Here is a 26,065-nt window from a genome sequence, read left to right on the forward strand (position 1 = left end):
GAAACGTTCGATTCGTAGTGTGAGTTGTCAATTAAACATTCCTAAAGGCACGTTGAATAGCGTTGTTAACAAGAGATTATAACTCCAAGCTTATAAAACTGCAGCTGGTTCACCACATCCAGCCTACTGATAGGCAACAAAGAGTAATTCAGAAGTCATATTTCCATATATGAGTTGCCAAAAGGTGTCACCCCTTATTAATAAAGTAACTTTGTAACTAATTTTGTAATTTCTAATTAATTAATAAATTACCTTTGTTTGTTCACACTCGGATAAAGGATTAAACCAAGTATATAATTTCTTGGTATCTTTAATTTATAGTATAACCAAGTGAAAAACTTTCAACAACACTAACAGGTAATCAAACTTGTGACATTGTACTTCGATAATATATAGTACATAAATTTCTGCTTCAAAATGTCATAAAATAAATTTCATTGAAACCTCCAGAGTTCTTTTTCGTACACTCTATAAGTCACAGTCCAATTCACCATTCTGATATTTGTTCACATCACTCTTGATATTGCCTGCTATTCAAGATTATCCTCATATTTAGTGTTGAATACTATAGCTACTCCCTCTTTTCCACAATTGTTATTTTGTATATGATGCTTACAAAGATCCTGTTTTTGTCTTCTATGTTTCAATCACATCTATTATGTCGATTTGGTACTTATGCAATTCTTCTACTAGTTCCATTTATTTTCCATTGATGCTTCTTATGTTGATAGTACAAATGTACAGCTATGCTATGTTGGGTTGGGTTGTGTTCCAGGAATAAAACATTACAAGATGGAGCAAGAAATATATCCAGCATGTCAATTAAAAGGAGTGAACACCTCCTGGAGTTCTTTTACTTAAAAAGGACTTTAAGAATGCAACCACGCTATCTTACATTATGAATGTTGCAACGCAGTTACATTGCTCCATGAGTACAACATGAAAGTTGCTCTTTTACCTTTCAGATTCCATTATGTAGGCCAGACAGGAAGGTCGGGCTAGAAAATCAGCACAAAAAAAAACAGGCCCAGCATCCCACACAACTACTACAGGCTATCACGAACTTTGGCAAGAAAGTTGAAGGAAGTCTTGCAAATGCTAAGGATCCCAAACAATGCCACAAAAATCAAGGCTTAATCCTACACTAGATTTGGTCTGCTTTCATTAAAAATCTAACTGCCATGGACCTAGGATACAACATGAGCGATGCCACAGAACATGATAGCAACTAACTAGCAGTGTTCCAACAAGCACACAGTAATGAATTGATGTTTTTATCTGGTTACTTATTTGTATGTACCAATTGTGTTCTGATAACATCTAATATGTGTAATTAATTGTTTCTAGTCTTTTGTTGCATATAACATTTTTCTAGTACCTATGACGATATAAGGCTGATGACTTTTGAAACTTGGGGTCATAAATGTTTATTTTTATTCAACTCGTTATTTACCTTAAAATGTGGTCTCAATACCGAAAGCACCCCATAGACTAGGTTCACTGCAGTGCATTCCTCATGTGCAGGCCTACTTTCTTTTAGCTTTAAAAAGCACTCTGGAATAAGTCTGAACAAAAATCATAAAACTCACTTAATTTTGTTTTTCAAAATTGGATTGTCTCAAACTCTGATGAAGTGTGGTAGGTAGGTAGCTAGTTTTTTTCGGTTTATGGTAAAAATTATAGTGCTCATGAGTTGTGAATTCGCATTATAAACTCCTCATGGAAATGGAATCAGAGCAAAATAGACTTATATAAGTATAAATTTCAAATGAGAATTCTGTACAGAGCAAATCCAATAACCAAAATCTAAAGAACCAAGAAGGGAAACCCACAACATGAAGGCAAGCACATATTTTATAAAAAAGGAAAATAAAGGTTCTAGTATCCAATTCTAGCAAGTTCTGTCAAATAGCAGATTTCTTCACAACCTCCAGTTGTGCAAAAATCAACAGGTTTCTTTATATTCTCTCAGAACTTAAGGTTCATGTTGCTCCTTTTGAAATCTTTTATATAAAAAGATAAGCAAAGCTTTTATGATAAGACATGTTTTGACGTAGGGTGCTCCATAAAATAAAAGCTCGGCTTATCTCTTTATATCAACATTCACTTGTAAAACTAACTATTCATTCAAAGCAGTCCAATGTTATTTTATTATTATTATTTATTATTTGCTACATTAGTTTGACCTTTCATTCATTTGGAATGTAACATTTTGAAACGAAATGTTAAGTCATGAAGAAACATCAGTTATATCGGCGCAAGCCGATATAACTGATGTTTGTATTTCATGTATATAATTTGTATATGAAACAAGTCTCACTTAGTCAGAGAAAGACGTATGTTCTCTAATTATTAACAGTATGGAAGGTGACTGCTTAATTGAAGATAATTTACTCTGCGTAATTTAAATAATAGAAGAATAAAACAATTGAATTTCTTTATTGGACTATTTAATATATGAACTAAGAGTATAATCAAGTGTCTATTAAGAGTCAAAGCTAGATAACAGAGATGTCACCATAGTCTTTCAAGAAATGTAGTTTTCTAACTAGGAGACCTTGACATAATTAATGTGCAATCCTTACCTTCTTGTGCTGTAGGTATATATTGGACACTGATCAATTGAGCATGGCTGCAATTTGGATTTAGCAGAGAAAACTGTATTTCTTTATTATCTTAAACCACTAGCATAACAAAATGAAATGTCATGCAAACTGGAGGATCACCAGGTCTGTAGTGTTTAAACAAGGTCTGTAGTGTTTTTACCAGGGCAACCAAGGTAATAGTGACTGAAAATAGGCACCTTCAATGAAAGAAGTATTAGCGAAAAAGAAGTGGAACTGTTATAAGAATTAGATAAAGAAGTTATTACCACAGTGACATAACTGATGTTACCAGAACAAAGAAAAAACAGGTGAGATTCTTCTGAGTAACAAATACAACATTAGATTTAAGTAATAATGATCAAGGAAAGTGCTATAGTGTTCAGTACTAAATAGAATTGTGGATGTCAAAAAATGTCAATTAGAGTTATGGGGCAACTGGCAAAGAGGCAAGTCTTTCTTTCAGGCCAAAGAAAGAGTTGGTCCTTGGAGATCTAAACAGCAGAGTGGGAAATGAATACCAGGCATAGAAATGTTTTGGAAAAATTTGGAGAAATAACAAATCGTAGTAACCTGCTGAATTTCTGGATATGAGCTAGTCATTATTAACACCACTTTCCAATATATGTATGAATTTGTACATACCTTGGAAAGGTATACAAATTCACCTGAATTTGTACATACCTTTATATCTGAATCGACTATTTAGACTTACATGTTAATTTGAACTCATCAAACCCTATAATGACTTTATATTTGAAATGCACAAATTCACTATGCTATTGTTGAAAGCATTATAGTCATGCATGATAAGGACACAAGAATATACTGATCTGAAATAGATGGTGAGTAATATTTAGTTTTGTGCAGGATAAAAATGAATCAAAGCCAAGCAACTTTCAGAGACTATAGACTCATATATAAATATTATTTAAGAAAAAATGAAAGTTTGAAAACAAAAACCAATCCTTAGAAACTAAGTGGTAAATTCTGAAGAAAACAGTGATTGACTGAGTCAGACAGTGAGTCATGTGGTGAAGTTAGCTGAAATGACAGAAAATGAGATTCTCCACACTGAATGAAGTTAAAGAGACAGTTGTGGAAAAGAAAGCATAAGAAAAGTTGCTATCATGTTAGATTAGGTTAGGTTATCTAACAGAATACAGAGAAAAATGTAAAAGTAGCTAAATAAAAAGCAATAGGAAGACTTTGGTAAGATCATAGAAGAGATAAATATTGGGAAGCTGGCAAAATGTTTTGAAGACTATTGAAAAAGCTTAAAAATGAAAGAAACACCACAGCAAAAGGAATCAGAGAAAATAAAGGTGATAAACTGAATATAGGAATATTCTAGATGTCTGAAGCGAATACTCAAAAACTGTTAAATGATATAAACAGTTACAGCATGTGGTAAAGTCAAGCGGAATGCTAATAGGGATATTCTGACTACCCCTCCACATTTAAAAAAAAACATGAAATGTGGAAAGTAGTCACAGAATGAATATTTGCCAAGAAATGCTGAAATGCAGAGGAATGAAAATTTTGCAGTGGCTGCACTACAAAAATTTGGAAAGCTTGGTCAGAAGATTGAATTCCATATTAATAAAAGCATACTTGTGAACTGGTTAAGAAAAACTGGAAAGGATACTTGAATAGGCTAGATTCAGGCCAAACAGGGGTTGTTAAGATTTGCACTTGAAGACAAACTGCACAGAATTCAGAGATTATTTAATCCTTGATAAAGAATGGAGCAGGGAAGTTATGGATATCAACCTTTTGCAATCAGTTGCCATACATGCAGATCACAGACATTTTACAGTAATCTGTAAGGCATATATGAAATATAAATGTATCTAAGAAAAAATGACAAAGTTGTGGATGTTGAAAAAGAAGCAGACAGAGTGAGGTAAAGCAAGTATTTGAGTCTTGGATCAGGTCCAAGACTCATGAGCTGGTTATAGAAGAGATGTGTGGAAGTAGAAAAGAAAAAGAAACAGATTAGTTAAAAAAAAAGTAATTAAAGAGGAAAATGTTATGCTGATTAAAGAAGAACAGTAAAAGAAGCAGCAATGAAGAGGCACATATTTTAATAAATGGAAATCTTGTGACTACCAGAAGAGAGATTAGGATAATGCAGAACAGTATTTCAGATATCTGTTAACCAAAGATGAAAGTCCTAGTGAAATAAACTGAAAGGAATATGATGATGACAGAGAGAATACAGAAATAAGTCTGGTAGAGATTGAAGAAGTATTAAGGAATATGAAGAATGGAAAATCCCCTGGGATAGCTGCTTTGCCTGTTGAATTGAGCTGCACTTCTGGCAGTACATGAGTAAAATGGATGTAAAGACATCTTAAAACTGATATGAAGAAATAAGGTAATACTTACTGATTGGACCAAGGGGATTACTGCTCAATAAAAGATGCTCAAGAAGGAAGTGTAGTATAGGGAAATAATATTATGTCAATGTGCAAAGATTTATGAAAGGATAATGACATCCAGAATAAGGGATAAAATAATGGAAAATCAACTATCGATTTAATTTTGGTGTATGCTAAATATAAAAGCTAGAAGACTAAATTTGGAAAGTGGTTTACACTTAATAATGGACTGTGACAAGGAAGTAACTCATCTCCATTGCTGTTCATCAATGTGGTGATTTGGGTACATTCAGAAGAAGAGCTACAGAAAAAAATGGGACAAATGGAACAGTGCAACACAGAACTATGGAGTACACATTAAGTGATTTTATTGCAAAGCAATAAAATCACTGAATGTGTAATCTACTTATTATTTTCTAGAAGGAAAAATTGAAAATTAAAAAAGTTAGTGATATTTTTACTCCAAAGGTGTTTTTGGAATAAGAACAGCAAATTAAGTATATGACAAGCAGTTTATTAAGCATAATTTATTGTACAAATATATAAAAAAAAAGTAAAATATATACGATAATTTTAATAAAAATTTTATGTAATAAATATAAATAAAAAAGTTAAGATATTTGCCATATATAAAAAAATAGATGTAGTGAAAATGTAAATTACATTATATAAGTAAGCTTAGTTGCACACTACATAAACTTGTAAAAACTTATTGAATGTTACAAATTTCTAGTGCAGATACTCTGCATGAAGAGAAAGTTCGATGTGGTGTGAATGATATGTGGTGTTCCTTGATGAGCCCTGACTCCCTGGAGGTTTCTTGTAGGAATAATAATAATAGTATAGGACAGTAAGGTTCCCATGAAATGTAAACTTTTGATAAACAGACGTTTACTTAATTGCCCATTTCGTTTATACAGCATACATAGAGACTATGTTTAAATGCTTGTGAACTCTCACTTGAAGTGGTTTGGACATATGAGAATGAATTCAGAAAGAGTGCTAAGAAGTATTCTTGAATTCTGAAATGACCACATGGAAAACCATAGAAAAGGTGGGAAGGACAAGAAGGTTTAGAAAAAGAAACTGGTGTCTCCAGAATCACAAAGAAAGAACATGGGAGGATAGCAGGAAATGGAGAGTTGTGATCTGCCTCACCTTACAGTTTCTGTTGGAAAACTTACTGATAATGAGAAAAGGAAGAAGTGAACAACATACTGTCATACACAATAGACAAAGCCTCATTAAATTTAGTATAAAATTCAGAGTTTTTCTTGTAGATAAACTTATACATTGGTGATAAATGCATAACTGTCAATTTTTAGAGAAAGACAACATATACTGTTATATTAATTAAAAAAAATTAATTAATACTTCCCATATTCCTTACAAATCCTAAAAAACCAAAATACTATCAAAAAACCTAAAAAAATGACTTGACAACTTTTTATAAACCAAATAAAAAATTGGGATCTCTTACCCATTTGACAGGCGACATACAGCTATTTGCTGATGATGATGCAAAGATAAGCAGGATAATCAGGAATGATGCTGATATGCAGTACTTGCAGAATGATTTGAATAGGCTGGAATTGTGGGCATGAGAAAATGGATGTCACTAAATGTAAAGTCATTCACTTTGACGTGATTAGATATTTGTATTATATTGGTGGGATTTTGCTAGAAGAAACTTATCAAGCTAGGGATCTTGGAGTGTTAGTAGATAGCAAATTGAAGTTCAGGGGCCATGTAGCAAAGATTGCAAATACAACTCAAAAGATAATTGCAATGCTAAAATGAATGTTCACACGTAAAGATGTCATTTTGCCTCTTTTACAAGTCCTTGATAAGATCTCACTTGGACTACTGTGTGCAAGTATGGTCTCCTGGTTTTACATAGTGATTCTGATATAGTGGAGATAGAGTGCTAAAATGATATCAGTATTGTGGAATACTGATTATGAAGACAGATTAAAAATTTGTAGATGGATGACACTAGCAAACAGGAGAAAGAGGGGGGGGGTGATGTGAATGAGATGTACATACTTCTGAAAGGGTTATACAGGATTTCAATTGAAGGAATATTTCAATTCATGGAGGATTGGGAAAGGACATGAGGGCATCCTTTGAAACTGAGAACGGACACCACTAAGAGGGGGGGGGGCTAGATTTTTCTCTCATAGGGTGGTGCATGATTGGAATGGATTGCCATTGGATGTTGTGAGTGCAAGCAGTGTGAATGAATTCAAGAATAACTATGATAGCTAGTGAGTGTGTAGTATGTGGCCTCCCTCGATGAGTCCCTGATTCTCTGGAGGTCTCTCTTAATAATTATAATAATATCCCATCTAATCCTACATCTGTATTTACATTGAGATTCTGCAATATCCGAAGAACCTTGAATTCATCCACCGCTGTAACCATGTTAGTGTCTTCACATATGTTAAAGCAGCAAACTCATTAGTATGATATACCCTTGCAAAAGTGATCACTCAGTAAGGCAAATATTTTATCTGCTACCCTCTACAGCACCTGGTTAACGATATTTCTCATTCATCTAACTCCTACTTGAGTGGTGTGGAATTTGTGGACGTGTGGAGTGAGTTCGATGGGCGAAAGGATCCATATAAGATGGATGGTTTGCATTTGAATGGATTTGGTGTACGGAGACTTGAAAGGGTGTTGCTGAATGAGGTGGATGTGCAGAATCAGGGAAACTAGAGTAATTAAGCGGAGGGGGGGGGGAAAGATATGCAGACTTTAGGGAGACAGTTGAGTGTATGAATTCTCGTGGAAAGGCTTAGACGTTGGTTATGCATTTTTTACTAAATAATTTAAGGAAATTACAATGTAAACTAGATATATATTAAAATAAATTTTAATATACTTCAATATTTCGGCAACATCACATTGCTAATTTCAAGGAACTTAAGAACAAGACACGTGCACGCAGGCACAACAAACAGTAAGTGAGGAAGAAGCAGGAAGCTATTATTTCTCATAAAGTCCTAATTTCTCCCTAGCAGGCAATGTTGGTATTCTTGGGCAATTGGGCTGAAGGTCTTCTGATGTAGGTTTCCCAAATTTGAGGCAGTCTCATGCAGCCAAATTTGTTGAGGTTTGGATTGTTTCTTAGGGCTGAAGCTGATTCCATGAAAAGCCTTTCATCTTTGTATTTACTACGGTGTATTATCGTGGCTTCCTTCCACCGCATTCTATGGCAGGTATCCAGTGTATGGTCCGCAAGACCAGAGAGGCAGTATTGGTGAAACCAGATGTAGTCCTTGTGTTCTGAAATTCTGATATTTGCTGTCCTGCCTGTTTGGCCAAAGTAGGATAGTTTACAGCTGCAAGGGACCTGGTATACACCAGGTAGGTCTGGGGGGGAGGTTGGTCTTTAGTAGAGCGGATAAGGGATGTCAATTTTTTATATGGTCTGTAACAAGAAGTTAAGTCATGTTTTTTTAGGATTTTTGTAATTTTTTCTGAGGTGCCTCGGATATAGGGTATGGTAATGGATTTAGAGTAATCCTAGTTGTGAATGGGGGGGGGGGTTACTGGTTTCAATATTTTTTGGATTTTTTTGGGGGTGTAGCCATTGGCTGCGGAAAGTGTTGAGAATATGGTTAGGACATTGCCGTTTGAACAGATAAGTTTAGCCCTGTTGTGTAGTGTCTTTACGATTCCATATTGTTGCGAGGAGGAGTGGTGGATTGTTGGTGAATGTATCTGCCTGTATGAGTGAGTTTTCTATAGACCAAGGTTACTAATGCATTCCCTTTATATATAAGACAATTATTGATATTACCATTAAAAATGATCAACATATTTTATAGCAATCCTACCAAATTTCATGAAATTCCATTGAGCAGTCAGGGAGGAATTATTATCATTTCAGACCGCCTTACCAACCAAATTACAACGAAAAAAATTTTTCATCATTCAGTCTTGAATGTAGGACAGGTTCAACCACGAAAATTACTGTAATGTAGCATTCCTATATCGCAAAATAAATATTAGGCATAATGAGATCTACAGTTTAGCTATCATGGTGTCTGTATATTAAAAAGTTTTATAGAGTAGTTGTACATTTATAAAAATCGTGTAAACTTATAGTCTTTTGAAAGGTCGACTAGTTTTTGACATTTGAACTCTGTTCATGTTTGTTTGTGCTTAATTTTGTCTCTGCAAACTGCCAACTGAAACACAAATTTTGAGAGATCATCAATAGGAAAGAGAGGAGTGCATCAGAGCCATGTGACCAAATATCGAAGTATATTAAAATTTATTATAATATATAGCCTAGTTTATGTTGTAATTTCCTTAAATTATTTAGTAAAAAATGAGTGTATGAATGTGTGTAATATGTCCGAGCGAGTACGAAGGACAACAAATCAGAATGGGATAGTTAGTATAAGGCATCAAAATAGGATGGGACAAATGAGCTTCTGCAATTCATGTATACTAATGCCATAAGTATTAGGAACAAGAAGGGAGAATTTTTGGCCTTGGTTGGCACTTCCAGGCCACAGGTTATTGGCATTAGTGAAACATGACTGACAGAAGATGATATAGCAAGTGAGATTGAATGTGAGGGGTACAATGTGTTCAGGAGGGACAGGGAGAATAAAATGGGGGGGGGGGGAGTGTTAATGATGATAGCTAATGAGCTGCAGCCAATGAGAATAGAAGTTGAACTGCAGGATAGAGAAAAGAGCACATTTGAGGCTATTTGGTGTGAGATTGAGGCTAGCAGAACAAATTATACAACTGAGTGCTGCTATAGACCAGGTGATGGAATAGATGAAGATAGTATGCATAAGCAAATAGAAGAAATGAGTGGAAGGAGGAGAGGACACATGGAAGGGAAGAATTGGATTTTATGCGGTTATTAAGGGATAACACTCTGCTACAGCATGTAATGGAAAATACTAGGGGTCAGAGAGTGCTTGCCCTAGTAATTGCATCTGAGAATTTGGCTGTAATGAATATGACCACGTTGCCACCAATTGGTGAGAGTGATCATAGAGTCTTGACTTGGGAGGTAGCTAAAGTTCTGGAATTTACAATTAAGACAGGGTACATGTGGAATTATCGGGCTGGTGAGTATGACAAGCTTAGGAGTTTAATTGGTTCAGTGCCATGGCATGTAAAACTGCAAGGGCTGGATATTGATAGTACATGGAAAGTAGTTAAGAAGTGTTTACAGGAGGCAATGGCTGACTGTATACCTAGAGTCCGAATAATAAATCAAGTAGGAGTTAAATGGATGAATAACACCATTAAGCTTGAGCTGCAAAAAAAGAAACAACTGTGGAGGGAATTTAAGGAGAAAGGTGACCAGCAGGCACGTGAACGGTATAAAGCGCAGGCCAGAAGGGTAACGAGTGGTAATAAAAACAAAAGCGGATTATGAAAGAACATTAGCCTGCATGGCTAATGTTCTTTCATAATCCGCTAAAGAGAATCCAAAACAGTCTTTCGATACGTTGCAAATAAAAGAAAAAATGTATACAGCAGAATGATTTTAAAGAATGCCGATGGTAGGGAGGTAACCGAATCAGTTGATATAGTGGAATTACTGAGTGAGCACTTTGCAAGAGCATATCATCCAGGTAGTGACATTGTAGGAATGAAGGAACCAACAGCTTATACGGGAATTGTGGTAAATGAAGTGGAACTGAAAGTCTATTACAAAACCTCAATGTCAATACATCTGTGGGATTGGATGGTATACCAGCTCGTGTCGTACGTTAGTCCCAAGGGGGTGGAAAGAGGAGAAAAATAGTTCCACTGCATAAAGGAGGCTCCAAGACTGCTGTTGTAAATTACCGACCAATCAGCATATCAGGAATCGTTGTCAAGGTCTTGGAGAAAATAGTCAAAAGGAAAATACAGGATTGGATAGATGAAAATGGGATACTGTATGGGGGACAGCATGGTTTTGTGAAGAGTAGATCATGCCTCAGTAACTTGCTCATTTTATAACATAGTGACAGCTGAACTGGATAAGGGTTTACAGTGATTCTACTGGACTTTGCTAAGGCCTGCCTTTGATAGGATACCACGTGGAATTCTAATCAGTAAACTGCAGCATATGGGGATGGATAGGAGGGTGGTTGATGGAGAGGAGTGGTATATTCAGGAGTAGAGTCCAAAAGATGGCTTGTGACTAGTGGTGTGCCGCAGGGTTCTGTTCTTGGACCAATACTGTTCAATTTGTTCATTAACGATATAGGAAAGATTCTGAGAGGAACTGTTCATTTGTTTGCTGACGATGCAAAGTTGGGTAGAACAATATTGAGCGTACAGGATGTCAAAATTTTGCAGGATGATTTGGATAGTTGGGAGGACTGGATATCAATTTAATGTGGCAAAATGTAAGGTTATGCATTTTGGGGTGAAAAGATTAGCAGCAGTATATCACATCGGTGGAACTGTATTCCAGGAGATTGTCAAGGCCAGGGATTTGGGAGTGTTGTTGGATAGGGAGTTAAGTTTAGGAGGCACATCGCAAAAGTAGCTAAATCAGCTCATCAAATCACTTGGTTGCAGAAAAATACTTTAACAAGCAGAGACGAACAGGCTATTGTTCCTCTGTATCGAGCCTTGATAAGACCCTGTCTAGACTACTGAGCCCAGATATGGGCGCCAGAGTTTCTTCTTGATGGGGAGGAGGCGGAGAGGATCCAGAGACGTGTGACCAAGATGATAGCAGGTCTATGGAATGAACCTTATGAGAACAGGTTGAAGATTTGTGGGTTGCAGAAATTGGTTGATAGGCAGAAAACGGGTGATATGATTGAGACATTCAAATTACTGAAGGGTTTCTATAAGATTAATTCAGAAGATATTTTTGAGAATAGAACTGGTGGTGGGAGGACTAGGGGCTATACATGGAAGCTGAGCAAGTGCGTGGTTAGCAAGGGTGTTAGAGCTAGGTTTTTTACTTGGAGAGTGGTGAAAAAGTGGAATAAGTTGCCAGAGTCTGTTGTGGGTGCCATGACTGTAAATGAGTTCAAGGCAAAGTATAATAGATACTGTGTGAATGTTGAATAGTTGTTCTTGACATGATGTTAGGGCCTCCCTCGATGAGTCTATGGACTCCTTGGAGTTGACCATAATAATTACGCTCCTCACCTTATGTATGCAATTTAATATTGCTTCATCTAAACCAGATCTTCTTAAACTGTAGGTCGTGACCCCAAATGGGATCATGTAACCAACTGTGGGATTCGCAAAAAATTTGGCAACAGAAAAGGTTTCTGAACGTGCAACAACGAAATATTAATTCAGATTCGAGGCTATTGTTTGTAATTCTTTATGTAAATGGGAAAATTATATGTATTCCAAAGAACTGTTTTAAAATAAATTTCTTTATGATTTATTATCAGTAAATTTTTAATTTGTATACCTATTTTATATACCTATATACCCAGGGGTGCATAAAAATTTCTCAAGTGAAAAGGTGTCGCGAGTGGATAAAGTTTAAGAAGCGCTAGTCACAGTCTGCTCAGTGACTGTTATCCTTTACTATCTTTGACATTCTATAAGTGTTTAAGCACATTTCTCTCCCCGAACTTCTAAGCCAATGCAGGAGTACCTCAAGGCTTGTTCTACGAGAATTGTTCGATAAGTTCGTGCAAAAATGAAGAAAAATTTTTTAGGACAAACATTTTTTATTTTACAACATAGTCTCCTTTGAGATATATACGCTTAGTCCAACGATGCTCGAGTTTTTTGATCCCATCCATATAGCATGATTTGTCCAACTCTTCAAAATAGGCAGTTGTTTTGGCAATCACCTCATCATTTGATGAAAATCTCTTTCCTGCCAGCCATTTTTTCATGTTTGGAAACAGATAGTATTCCGAGTGAGTCAAATCTGGAGAGTGGGGGGGGGGGGGGGAAGCAAAAGGACTTCGTAATGTAAATTGAACAATTTTGCGGTCACAATTGAAGAGGAGTGAGCGGGTAGCGTCATAGTGGTGAAAAAGAAACTTCTTTTTCAGCAACTGTGGTCGTTTTTCCTTTATTTCATTATTTAAATGATCCAGCACAGATGCATAATACATTCTGGTAACTGTTTTTCCCCTTTTCCAAGAAGTCTACGAAGATTATGCCACGAGAATCCCAGAAGACGGTGGTCATAACCTTTCCTGCTGAAGGAACGGTTTCACTTTCTTTGGTGCAGATTCCCCGCTTGCAACCCATTGTTTTGAATGTTCCTTGGTCTCGGGCTGTAGTGATGAATCCATATTTTGTCCACTGTTATGAAACGACACAAAAAATCCTCTAGATTCCATTGAAACAGCTTCAAGCTGTCCTTGCAACAGTTCACACGTTGACGCTTTTGATCCAGTGCGAGCAAATGTCACACCCAGCTTGCAGATAGTTTTCTCCCATGTAAAATATTATGTATGCAGTAATTTGAGATGCCCACAGCCTTAGCAATTTCATGCACCTTCACTCTTCTATCATCCATCACCATATCATGGATCTTTTCAATAATTTCTGGAGTAGTGACCTCAACAGGGCATCCAGAACGTTCAGCATCACTTGTGCTCATATGGCCACTTCGAAAGTTACTAAAGCACTAACTATTCTAATCAAAGGTGTAGACTCACCATAATGTTTATCAAGCTGAGCTTCGGTTTCCTGAGCTGTTTTGCCTTTCAACAGTAATGTTTAATCACTATACAAAATTCTTTCTCAACCATTTTTCACAAATCACGGTACTTGATCGATTCAAATGAATTCCAAATACAGAGTAATAGATCTATCTGACTGAAACTTAGTGCGTGATCCTCCAACAGTTGCCAGCACTAAAAATAACCTCGATACATACTGGTGGCACCATCTCTTTGGCTTTGCACAGACTTATCGAACAGCCCTTGTATAACCCTATATTCTTTTAATTTAACCATCTCCCATTGACCAATAATCCTATCCATAGTTCTGCCAATTATAGTATGCTAGTCATCCTACTCATTTGACAAACCATGCAGATGCACCAACATCCCAAAATTTAAGATCTTATGCAACCAGTGCAACTAAACTGCACCCTTGCCTTCTTTCTCACAAAAATGAGGGTGGCAAGAAAAAGTGTAGTCAGCAAGAGCATGAGATCTAGGTGATGAATTCATTTGCAGTTTTTTGTGCTTATTGGTGATGTGTTCAAGGAAAGATATGATAGGTAAATATAGCATGGGCCTTCCACAATGAGTCTTCAGTCCACACAGATGCCCATACTATAATAACACAATCCAACACAATTTTTGCTGACTTTTATATGAGACTTGTTTTTTACTAATTTGGGTGCGCTGATTTCAAATATCAAACCCATTTTTCTCTATCACGTCACGTTTTTCCTCTAGCATTTTCTTTTTGCTAATTTGTAAGTTTTTGATAGTTTTAAGGAGGCAGTACTATTTAGAGGATCAAAAAAATCGATTTTTTAATATTATTTTCTGAAAGTATGTACTTTTAAAAATCTGTTCCTAACTTTTTATCAAGAAATTCAAAAAATTCCAGAAGATATAGCCTATTATTCAAAGCGGTGCGCAGATCAGAATCGAAGCTCTCGCTTGTTAGTAAACGAATAAATGCGTAAGAACCTGCAACGGCATGTACTGGCACTTTGAATGTGAGAGAGAGGCCTAACCAAACAAAAATAGCAATAATATACGTGATTTTTCGGTTCACGCCAAATCATTGGAATGCCAAAAGCTAATTTTTGGCATTTTCCCTTGCTCCACTGTCGTAAATTTTCTACACGACTTACACACTTTATTTGGAGCCCATGACTTGTCCTGATCTGCAATTTTTATGTCAAAATATGCAAAGTACACTTTCTTAACGAAATCAGTGATATTTGTCCTTTGACTGGGAACAGTAAAGCTCCCACAAATGTAGCAGAAGGAATCTACACTATTGACATAATTTCGAGTAGTAGATATGATGTATTTTCTTCACTGCCGACTAACATGCAATTAACAAGACAAAAAAAAAAAACAGACACTTTATTGAAACGTTATAAGCGCTCATCATACTTTCACAATCGATTAATGATTGACTGATTTCGATCGTTCTTTGTCCACTATGACGCATATAGCATTCATTTGTTTTAGGCAGTTGTGATCACCTACTTTTCATCACCTAAATGTATTAGGTCGGTTATCGGCCTCTCTCGCATTCAAAGCCCCAGTACGTGCCGTTGCAGGTTCTTGCACATTTATTCGTTTACTAACAAGCGAGAGCAGTGAGCGCTTCGATTCTAATCTGCGCACCGGTTTGAATAATAGGCTATATCTTCGGGAATTTTTCGAATTTCTTGATAAAAAGTTAGGAACAGATTTTTAAACGTACATACTTTCAGAAAATATTAAAAAATCGATTTTTTTGATCCTCTAAATAGTACCGCCTCCTTAAAACTATCAAAAACTTACAAATTAGCAAAAAGAAAATGCCATAGAGGAAAAACCTGACGCGATTAGAGAAAAATGAATTTGATATTTGAAATCAGCGCACCCAAATTAATAAAAAACAAGTGTCAGATCATAATCAGCAGAAAAAAAAATTTTTTTTTGTTGGCCAGTGTAATTCATCTTCTGATACATTCAACAACACAACAAACCACCAAACAAGATGAAATCAACCCTGCCTTCTAAAGGTCTCTCTGGCATCAGAGATTCCTGCTGTAAAAGGATATCTTCCTAGTTGGAGTAAATGAAAACTAAACCTGATAGATATCTTCATTGCCTGCATAATACCACCTTTAATTACTGGGGACCTAAAGTGATGGCTGTCATGTTCTGTTCCCAAAGCAGGAATTTCAGTTTCTCCCCCCTCCCCTCCGTCAAGGGTATGTCAAACCTATTATAGAGATCCAGTACATCCACCATCTTTGAGTTATTTCAGTAAAGTAGTTTCACAGGGTTATCAGCCTGATAACGTTCAGGACTCAACTAGATGCCAGTGCATCTAGGAGGCTTCCTGATCAGCTGGTGCACACATAATCTAGCTGCCATCTACACTGCCATGTCCTGGCTAGAAGAGGCAGTGTAAATGATATGTGAGAGGCACTGTTGGGCTTTGTAATGGCCTCAACCTCTCTCTTTCACTATGTTTTTGCTGCTTTTTCTCTTAAGCCTCTCTAATACTAATATGAAAGTAAGCCTCATAGTGTTACCATGGTTAAATTCAATAATAAATCTCCCCCCCCAAAAATTAAAAATCATACAAAAAAAAAAAAAATACTTTCACATTCACAGCATAAACGCCAACCTAAATAATATACATCAGCACTTGCAGACATCCAAAGCTGATCTGTCTCTGACTAAACCCCAACCTGCCACAATAACCACACCATCTTAACCAACCAAACTACACTCTATACGAGTCCTTCCAAAACAAGGGTGATGACACTTATGCTTGTGCAATCAGCTGTTCCCTTGCCAGAGGATGCCCAATCTTGAATCTCTCCTTTTGATCATCTGTGGCTAAGATTTTCCTGTACCATTTTCCCCAATGCAGAAAATCATCTTGATCTCTTTTAACTTTTTATCCATGAAGCTGATTTCATACAATCCAAATTCCCTAACAGTGAAGTTCTCTTACTTGGTGATTTCAATGTCCATAATTCCACTGGCCAAGCTGGAAGAGAAGCAAAGGTATACAATAAATCAAATAGTTTCTCAACCAGAATCCCTGATGATCCTCTCCACATCCAACACTCTGCATCTTTTCTTAACCAGTTCTCCTTTCAAGTACACCAACAAAGTGACTGCTTTTCTTGCTAATTCAGATCATCATCTCATTCAAGTTTCATCACTTGTGGAATGTCCTTCCCTTGTCCATTCCACAACTTTATGTAGTTTGACACTACATCATTAACAAGTAGTAATAGCATGATTTTTATTCACCTTTCCACAATCAGATTACTGTTTCTGTTCTTCCAGATACTTGTGACAGAAATTATCCATTTTGGAATGGAGAAGTCATCCCTCTGTATATTCAAAATTCCTACTCTATATCCAAAGTCACACTTTTCGCAAAAGTGTGCCAGGGCAGTCTAAGAAAAGAAAACAGCTTACTCTAAGTCGCTTGAGACAAAAACTCCATGTTCATTCACAATATATTTCCTTGAGCCAAGAAGTAACTTTATTTTCAATAATTTATGAACTTTTCCTTTTCAGACACAGTGGCATCTTGACCTATAATTTGGTGAGTAAAACTGTCACCTAGAAGATAATGCATTTGTTTGCTCTATATTGTTTGATTCATAATGAAAGCAGTATTACCTTTTATTAGTTGTCTTATAATGATTTTTTTTTTAAAAAAAATTCTTGTATACATTTTTCAAGGTAGTTATTTTTTTTTGATATTTGGATTTGGTTAAGATGTTTGTTATATTTAAATAATTATCTGACACTGGAGGAGTAGACTGTAGAATCAAGTAAAATTATGACAGCAACTGATAGTGCTGGTAGGATGTCAGGACTTTAGGTCTGTTAATATTTGAAATCATTTCCTATAAACTATCATCCATGCATTGCAACAAGTAGTCATACTTAAATGATGGTTAAAAAGTCAGCAAAACAGTAACCAATCAATACATAATATTATCATTTACTACATAAGTGGATATTAGATCCAGCATTATTTCAAAGCCGAATGTAGAAAATATGAAAGTTTTGTAAGTTAACCAGAGCGCTAGAGGGAATATATTTCTCTGCATCCGAGAGTTGCCTTAGTGTGGGCTACTTAAAAGACATAAGTGCCGCTTTTACGCACCAACCGAGAGTTTGCTTACTTCAAATTCCTTAGTACTGAACGAGTTTTTGTTCTCTTAAGGTTTCTGCCTGGTCTCTGAAGAAAACCAACGAGTTTGAAACAGCTGTCAGGATAGTGAAACCTTATCAAAAATAGATTAATAAAAGGAGAATATATAGACACCTATTAACTTGAAATGTATTCAGCATTACACGATTAAGTTTATTTACATTATTAATCTCCTATCAAAAATTTTCTTCCAAATAATCTATTACTCTGAGCACCACAATATTGTCATATCTAACATTTTATGCTTCTAAGGCACTTCTGGCAGAATCAATTCACATAGGCCTTGGTTTTCTTCTGGGTGTCTCTCTCTCTCTCCTACCATCTTGACATTAAACACCTCTTTTGCCAACCTTTCCTCACCTATTCTATTTAAGTGGTCATACCACCTCAGATTAGCTCTGCTGACATTCCTAAATGTTCAGTTCCTTTCTAATATCTTAGTTTTTCATATGATTCTGCATTGATGCCATCATTCACTAACCTAACTTTAATCAGAATCCTCATATTTGTGGTATATAGTCTTTCATCAAGTGCTTTATTTCTAACCCTACTCTCAGATCCATAAAACTGCTTTGAACAGTCTTGTATACTGCTAGTTTGGTGTTTTGCTAATTTCTCTCTTATTCCATATTAATTTATTCAGCTGGCTATCCACTATACCAGTTTTGCTTATTCTGTTGTCTATTTCAAACTTTTCCTTTTCAGACACAGTGAATTTCCTGTCATCTTGGCAAACACATATTTTGCTAACCTTTTTTCACTCATTTTATTTAAGTGGCCAAACCACCTTAGATTACCTCTGCCAACACATTCTTGAATCCTAATTATGTCAAATTCCTTCCTAATATCTTCATTTTTAATATGATTCTGGCACTGATACCATAACGTCACTACTCTAATTTTTCTCAAAACCCTCATATTTGTGGTCTCTAGTCTTTGATCAAGTGCTTTATTTCTAACCCAACTCTCAGATCAATAACTTTAAACTAGTTTAAACACTGTCTTGTATATTGCTATTTTGGCTCATTTCTTTCCATATAAACTTATTCAGCTGGTTACCCACCATAACAGTTTTGTTTATTCTATTTATTTCCAGATTAAACCTGCCATCTTCACTAAAAACTGTGCCTAAATAACTGACATATTTTACTTATCTATAGAATCTCCATTCAGAAGACAGCTGAAGTTTTCTATGGTTCCTGCCTATTTTCATAGTTTTGGTCTTTTTATTGCTGATTTTCATGACACATTTGTTACAGCTGTTAATCAATTTAGTTAGAGAATCCTGGACATTTGCACAAGATGTGTTTCGAAATACATCATCATCATCATCATCTGCAAAAAAGCCAAGTTTGACATCTCCAATTCTAATATCAGGCTTGATGCCCTTCTTTGATAATGTGCATCCTCATCTTACCCATTTTATCTACTATTTATCTTACTATTTATCTTAAAATGAAAATCTGATCACGACAAAATCTACTTGGTCTGAACACAGCTTGTTCTTCTCCATGTTTCTCATCCACAATTTTTTTCAACCTTTTGTCAATTATGCTTGGATAAATCTTACCTGGAACACTCAGTAGAGAAATTCTTCTATAATTCTAACATTCAGCTTTTTTTTTTTTTTTTTTAAATAGATGTCAGCTATTAGACCTCTACTATAATTATCTGGAATTGGAACTTCTGAACACGCCCTCTGAATTATCTAGTGTGTAGCAACTGCAAAATTTTTATACTCTGTATTTGAGCATTTCTGGTTCAACGTTATCTATTCCAGCTGCCTTTCCACATATCAAGTTTTTGATGGCATTTTCTATCTCAAGTATTTGTATAAAATACTTGAGGTAGTTATCAAGTATAAATTTTCTCCTGCAGTTCTGTCACTGCTTACTTCATTTAATAGACTTTCAAAGTAATTACTCCATATGTCTATGATATCCTTATGTTCAGTTTTCATGTTACCTTTGATTCCTTTTACGGTATTCTTTCCTCCATTTCTAAATGTTTTCAGCAACTTGCAGAAAATTTTCCCATGACTTTTCTTTAGCTACTTTTACACATAGATGATGACTAGAATAAAATAAAGACTAAAATGTTCCAATATACCTGGTGGGATTCATTTCCTACTCAGCTGTGCAAATCTCGAACAAGGACCACTTTTTCCATTTTATGTCAACTGCTTGTTCTAATAACTCAAAAAAATTCCTCCACTTATTCCTTGGAAGAACCTTCTGTGGGACCACAGGTACAAATAAGTCTCATTGCCCATTTATCCATTTTGAAGTTTTCCCACACAACTCTTCTTTAAACTGCCTTCTAATCAAGTGGTTTATCTCCATGTTTGGCATTGAATGCTATTACTATTTCTTTCTTTCCTAGATCATTATTTCCTGAATATAACATCCTATACTTATTATTTAGTAAAAGTTTTTGTCTTCTTTGTCTCAGTAATGCCAATTATGTCCACATGGTACTTTTCCAATTTTTCTACAAGTTTAGTTTCCTTTCCATTAATACTCTTTATATTGATGGTTCCTATCTTCATTTCTTCTGATGTTGGCTTTATTCATCTTCTAGATGTTGAGATGAACCAAGCGTATTCTGGTGTGAACACCACTGGAGCTAGAGCTTGTTCCAGTAGCTGACTTTTCACTGTTTGCCCTGGTTCCCTGATGAAAATAGCGTGAGCCTTATTTAAACGGGCAATATGCCAGCTGGCATAAGATCCCGTTATGTCGTACCATCATATGCATTTGTAGAACAGAGAGTGTAATTTGGTCAGCTAAGTCCCAAATTGCCAGCCCATCCTCGTTTCTTCAGTATCCAATAGATACCTACTAACAGGGTGCACCATGTGAAGATGAGGATTAGGCATTAGTTCAGAAGCCCCCAGTCGGTTCTTCACATTCCTGAAAGGCGATTCATGTTTATAGATTATAATGTCACATTAATTTTTTCCAAGTTATGTTTATTTACTACACCACCTACCAAGATACTCTTAATTGATGTTTTTCACTAAAAGCATGACGAAATTAATGGTCTATCCCACAGACATTCAGAATGAGACAGGAATATGATAAGTTTAATTTTTTAAAAAAAAAATGATAATTTATTTTGATGATTAAATGATTTATCTGATGATATCAATATAGAAAGCAACCAAATATGTAAGACTCCAATCCATGCCACATTCTTTCATTTTATTTAATTTCATAAATTTCCATTGTTAAGAAAAATATTAAACCAATATAAAAAGAATGCTATCAATATCCAGAAATCCAGATGCCTTGCATAAGATTACCTATTTCTGAATAATCTGCAAAACAAGTGTTTCGTTTTTGTAAGATAGGTTTCATATACTACTATAAAGGAAATTCACTATAGCAAACTGTTCCTGATATTACAGGTTTGCTATAGCAAGAATCAACTGGATCACTATGATCATGGAGTCAACTAATTATTTTATTCTTTTTTTTTTTTAAATGAACTTTACATTGTTGGACTACCTCTAATGTAATCGCATATAAATTTTTTCATTGATTCTTTTCATGAAATCATTTTTGCAAATAAGTAGAAAAATACGAATTATCTAACTTTTAATTGCATTACTTATTGACATTATGAATTAACATGTTCATGCCCAGGTGAGAAGAAACTTCCTGGACTGATCTGTAACCTTGCAGCAAAATGGGATAATGTTGACTTTTATCCTTATTTGCATACTATACTGGCAAATGCACCATACCATATATTGTGATTACAACCAATATCTGCATCGGGATATATTATGGGATATATCAGGATATATTTTTAATATATTAAGGGATATATTAAAAAGCAGTAATTAAGGAGAATATTGATTTTGTTAGTCTATTTAAATTGCTAAAAGCTGTAAACATATGTGAGGTCACAGAATGATTGCCAAGTAATAGAAATATTTTCATCAGAAGCAAATAATAGATTACTGTTACTGATAATTCACAGTTGTTTGTCCAGCCCATCTTTGGGTGCAGGGTATAGTGAATTACATGTAATCCTATAAATCTAGCTAAAGCAGGTGTGCATTTAGGATAGCCATAATTGAAAAAAAATTATGAGATGAAAAGATATTTGTTTGCAAAATTTAAATAACAAAAAAATAGCAGCTGTAATATATATTGATGGTCAGTAAATATATAGAGGTGGGGGCTTATTCATCGAACTAATAATGTTGATCAGGTGATTCATCTAGGTGTGGCAGAAATACGTGCATTTGATGGAGCAAATCTTGTATAATTTTTGTGCTTGTTATATGTAATTATTTCCTTTTATTTATATTGTGCTTAATTTTTATTCATTAATGATCAGTAAAAACTTTTATCAAGTAATATATACAAATAATTTCAATTCCAGTGGCTCTTTGAGCTTATCAGTAATAGATATCTCACATGCTAGTATTTCATTGAGGATCAACAGATGCAGTGATCTTTTTATTCAGGAATAGATGAATTTTTACTCACTAAGTCCATTCTTTTCAAAGAATGGACTTAGCAACTACTACCTGTCATTTGCATTTATTGCGCACGCACGCTTTTATTGTATCATTACATATAGTACGAAGACATTTACAGTCCATGTACTATATTTAGAAGTAATTAGTGACCGACCGAATGAAAAACATCTTTCCTTCTACAAACACTGTACTGTGCACAGCCAAGAAAAACAAAGTAACATTGTAGCACCAAACACAGTATCTCAAATAAATACATTTGTCCTAACATTCTGCTTCAAATTTTTAGTTGCAGAAAATGCAATAATGCATATTTATAATATAATGCAGTCAATAATGGGTAAAAAAAAAAAAACGTAAAACAAATAAAGATGTATCTTCTTTAGCCTTTTACCATCCAGTGCAATCTACCTCCCCTTATCTTTATCCAATAAAATTGTACAATAAATGAGCCCATCCACTGTGAAAGGGACATAACATATGGTGAATCCCAGTAGGAAACGAAACAGTCTGTTGTGAGAATGAATGCTAACTCTCAATTTTGAAACCATTGAGTGTGTTAATTAAAACAAACTCTTCATCAGTTAATTTTGATATTTATGACTGTTAAAGACAAAGCAAGTAAAGCTATGAGGCCTGTGTATTAGGACTGTTAACTGTTCTTTTGTCAGGTTTTCCAGTTTTACTGGAAAAGGATTTGAAATCTACCATGCCAATAAACTGGAATAAATGATATTCTTTGAAGCAAATACATAAACACCAAGTCATCCTAAGGGAAGGAGACCGACACCAATTAAATGCTGCAAACCATTAACTGGGGGTACCAACTAAGGGATCCTGATGCAGGCTTTAAAGCTTAAAACAAGCAAGCCAATATATAAGAACCTTACTTAATTGGCTCCCAAGTAACCAGCTAACTTTAAAAATTTCAAGTAAATGATAAAGAAAACTTTGTTCTTATCTTATAAAAAAAACTACAATACTATCTATAAAAATGCTAACTCACCATAAATTTCACTTAACTTTTTGTAAGCCAAAAAAAGACTGACAAAAAAGTTAAGTCTTAAAAAAAAAAAAAAAAAAAAAAAAAAAACTACTTTTAACAAGCATGCCATAAACAAAGTGGAATGCAAATTCGATTTTTTTAAATTGTACAGAAAAAATCTTAAAAGTAATATTATCATGCTGTTTTTAAACTGAGCTAAGGAGCCAAGTAAATGCTTTCCCACATGCTAAGAATGGCAGTTTGGAGATTACAGAAATATAACGAATTCTAAAGAAATTATACAAGTATAGCCAAAAACACAATGGTGATATACAGAAGTCCATAGAGTCTAGACCAGCAATACTAATGTAATTCTACTGGTTTACAGTATATTTTTGATTGGGGAACCACCACTGGTTTAGATCCTCCCACAAAATAAGAAATATCACTATGCTGAAAGACGAGTTCATCATATCCACTTATGTTTGGACATAAGCCTTAAAAAAAAAAGAAAAAAAGCAACAAACATGGTATTCCTTACCATTTCTCCTGAGCACATGGGCAATCATTAAGTTTTTCAAATGAGAATGTTCTAATAATGTTCATTATAAACTTATATCTACATTTCACCCTCCACACACACACAATTCCCCCCTTGAAGGCTGTGAACACCCCTGTTGCAACCAAGTCCAGCTTTCAACTATTCCACTAACTACTTATCACCTTCCTGGATAGGCTATCATTAACTATCACCTAAACACATTAAATAAAATACATTACTGTAGGTCCTCAACTTTTCATGGGTGAAATACAATACCCCACCAGATTCTCTATCCACCCACTTCAAAAATATTAGAAGACTACTGACAGACAAATTGTTAATAAATTTTAAAGGCAAAAAAAATCGTTTCTACAAAGAATATCTAGATTAACAGTCCAAGCATATTTTTAAAATGAATTATATTTTTCAATGGTTATATCATACACACACATTATATATATATATATATATATATATATATATATATTAGTTGCGCAAAAGTTTTTAAGTCCATAACTGTTCAGTGATTTTCTGCATCCTGCATGAATTTAATTTTTATAACAATTCTCCACACACACAGAAATAAATAAATATATATATATATATGCAAATGTGTATAAATATTAATAGTTCCTAATGTAAAATATTAATCGATTTATAGGTTGTGAGTGCAGTATGTTCTGAAGCAGCCACTTTAATTCAAAGACAAAACAACTCCATTTTAGAAATGATGTGTTTTTATTTAACACTTTGTCAGAGATACAAAAATGAACACTTCAGTGACAAATGAAATTGTTATAAAAAGTTAAAAAGAAGCATGAATACATACAGAATGACTATTGATTGTTATAAAAATACGTACTAATAACTAAACAAGGATGAACATTTTAATTTACTGATATAAATCACTAAGGATAAATTTATCTGAAGTGAAACAATTATAAAACTGCAGCTGATTTCAGTTAATTCAGAAATTTATGATGACATAATACAAGCAAGGTCAAAATGATCAAAGACATGGTTTATTACAATGGCAGTTTGATATAAGATGAATTTTAGTAAATAATGCCAACTTAGACTGAATAACAGCTTCAGAATGTACTGACTAGCATGAAACATGAAATAAAAAATAAATAAAAAAATAAAAATACAAACAATCTGTACAAGGATGAGAGTGGATGATTATGCTAAATTATGCTTACATTCATAAAGATATGCTGGTAAATGTAAATAAACTACATAATACTAAGAGTCTTTTTGCATATTTCTAACATATCTTAAGAGATTTTATCCCATATCTCTTCCTCTTCAAACATAACATATTGCAATAAAAGGTGAAAGAACTGAAGCATACCAAATTTCCCAACCTCAATCCCCGAGAGACAGAAACACATAAAATTTAAAAACAGGAACAATCTGAAAAAGTATACTATTAGCACCATATTTAGGCATACTCTGATGTGAATTTATTTACTGCATGCATGCATGCGCGTGTGTGTGTGTGTGTGTGTGTGAGAGAGAGAGAGAGAGAGAGAGAGAGATGCAAAAATAGGAATAAAAATCTTCGGTAATCTTAACTAAAGCATGCATAGGATATACATTACATGCACTGCAAACTTTTATACACATTACTTAGATGAAGACAATTATATTAAATGAATTAAAATAAGTTTCATCCAAAGTAATGCAACATTTACTATACTCAAGCATACAAACAGTTATATAAAAGTTCTTTTCCAGTTGTTTTTTTTTTAAAGTCCAAAAATTAACTTAGCTGTATAATAAAAGCTACCAAGTCTAAGTGATTAATAAAATTATATAACTAGTGAGACTGTACCTGCCCCCCAAAAGTGCTTATATTTTGTTTTCTCTGTAAGAGGAAAGTCAAAGCTCCACTAATCCAAAGATAGAGATCAAATATGTTAGAGGTGGATTAATTCCACACGCACACACACAACACGCAGATAAAATAAAAATAAATAATATAAACTGCTTATGTATCATAGTATGTTTAATTACTGATCAATAAAGGTAAACTAACAGATAATTGGAATTATGATAAGAATAAAAGGAATTTAAAATCTGGAAGCAAGAAAACACACAGCCGAACTGAAAGCTGAATTAATCTTGCAAATATGTAACAGTGCAGATTTAATATTAAAAAAAAATGTCCAACGAAGGAAACACAGCCCAAGGAAATTAAATGGCTGACCTCAG

The 26,065-nt window shown here is 34.6% G+C and overlaps 1 protein-coding gene across 9 annotated transcripts in view; it reads right to left on the bottom strand.

The window, feature by feature from the left end:
* LOC150103963 (bromodomain-containing protein 2-like) overlaps nucleotides 1-26,065 on the bottom strand; it is a 539,719-nt gene that overhangs the window by 229,204 nt on the left and 284,450 nt on the right. The gene's annotated exons all lie outside the window — the stretch shown is intronic.

This window comes from Typopeltis vanoorti, chromosome 8, assembly GCF_054136105.1.
Source record: "Typopeltis vanoorti isolate ZY-2024b chromosome 8, IOZ_Tvanoo_1.0, whole genome shotgun sequence".
In the NCBI taxonomy this organism is placed as follows: domain Eukaryota; kingdom Metazoa; phylum Arthropoda; class Arachnida; order Uropygi; family Thelyphonidae; genus Typopeltis; species Typopeltis vanoorti.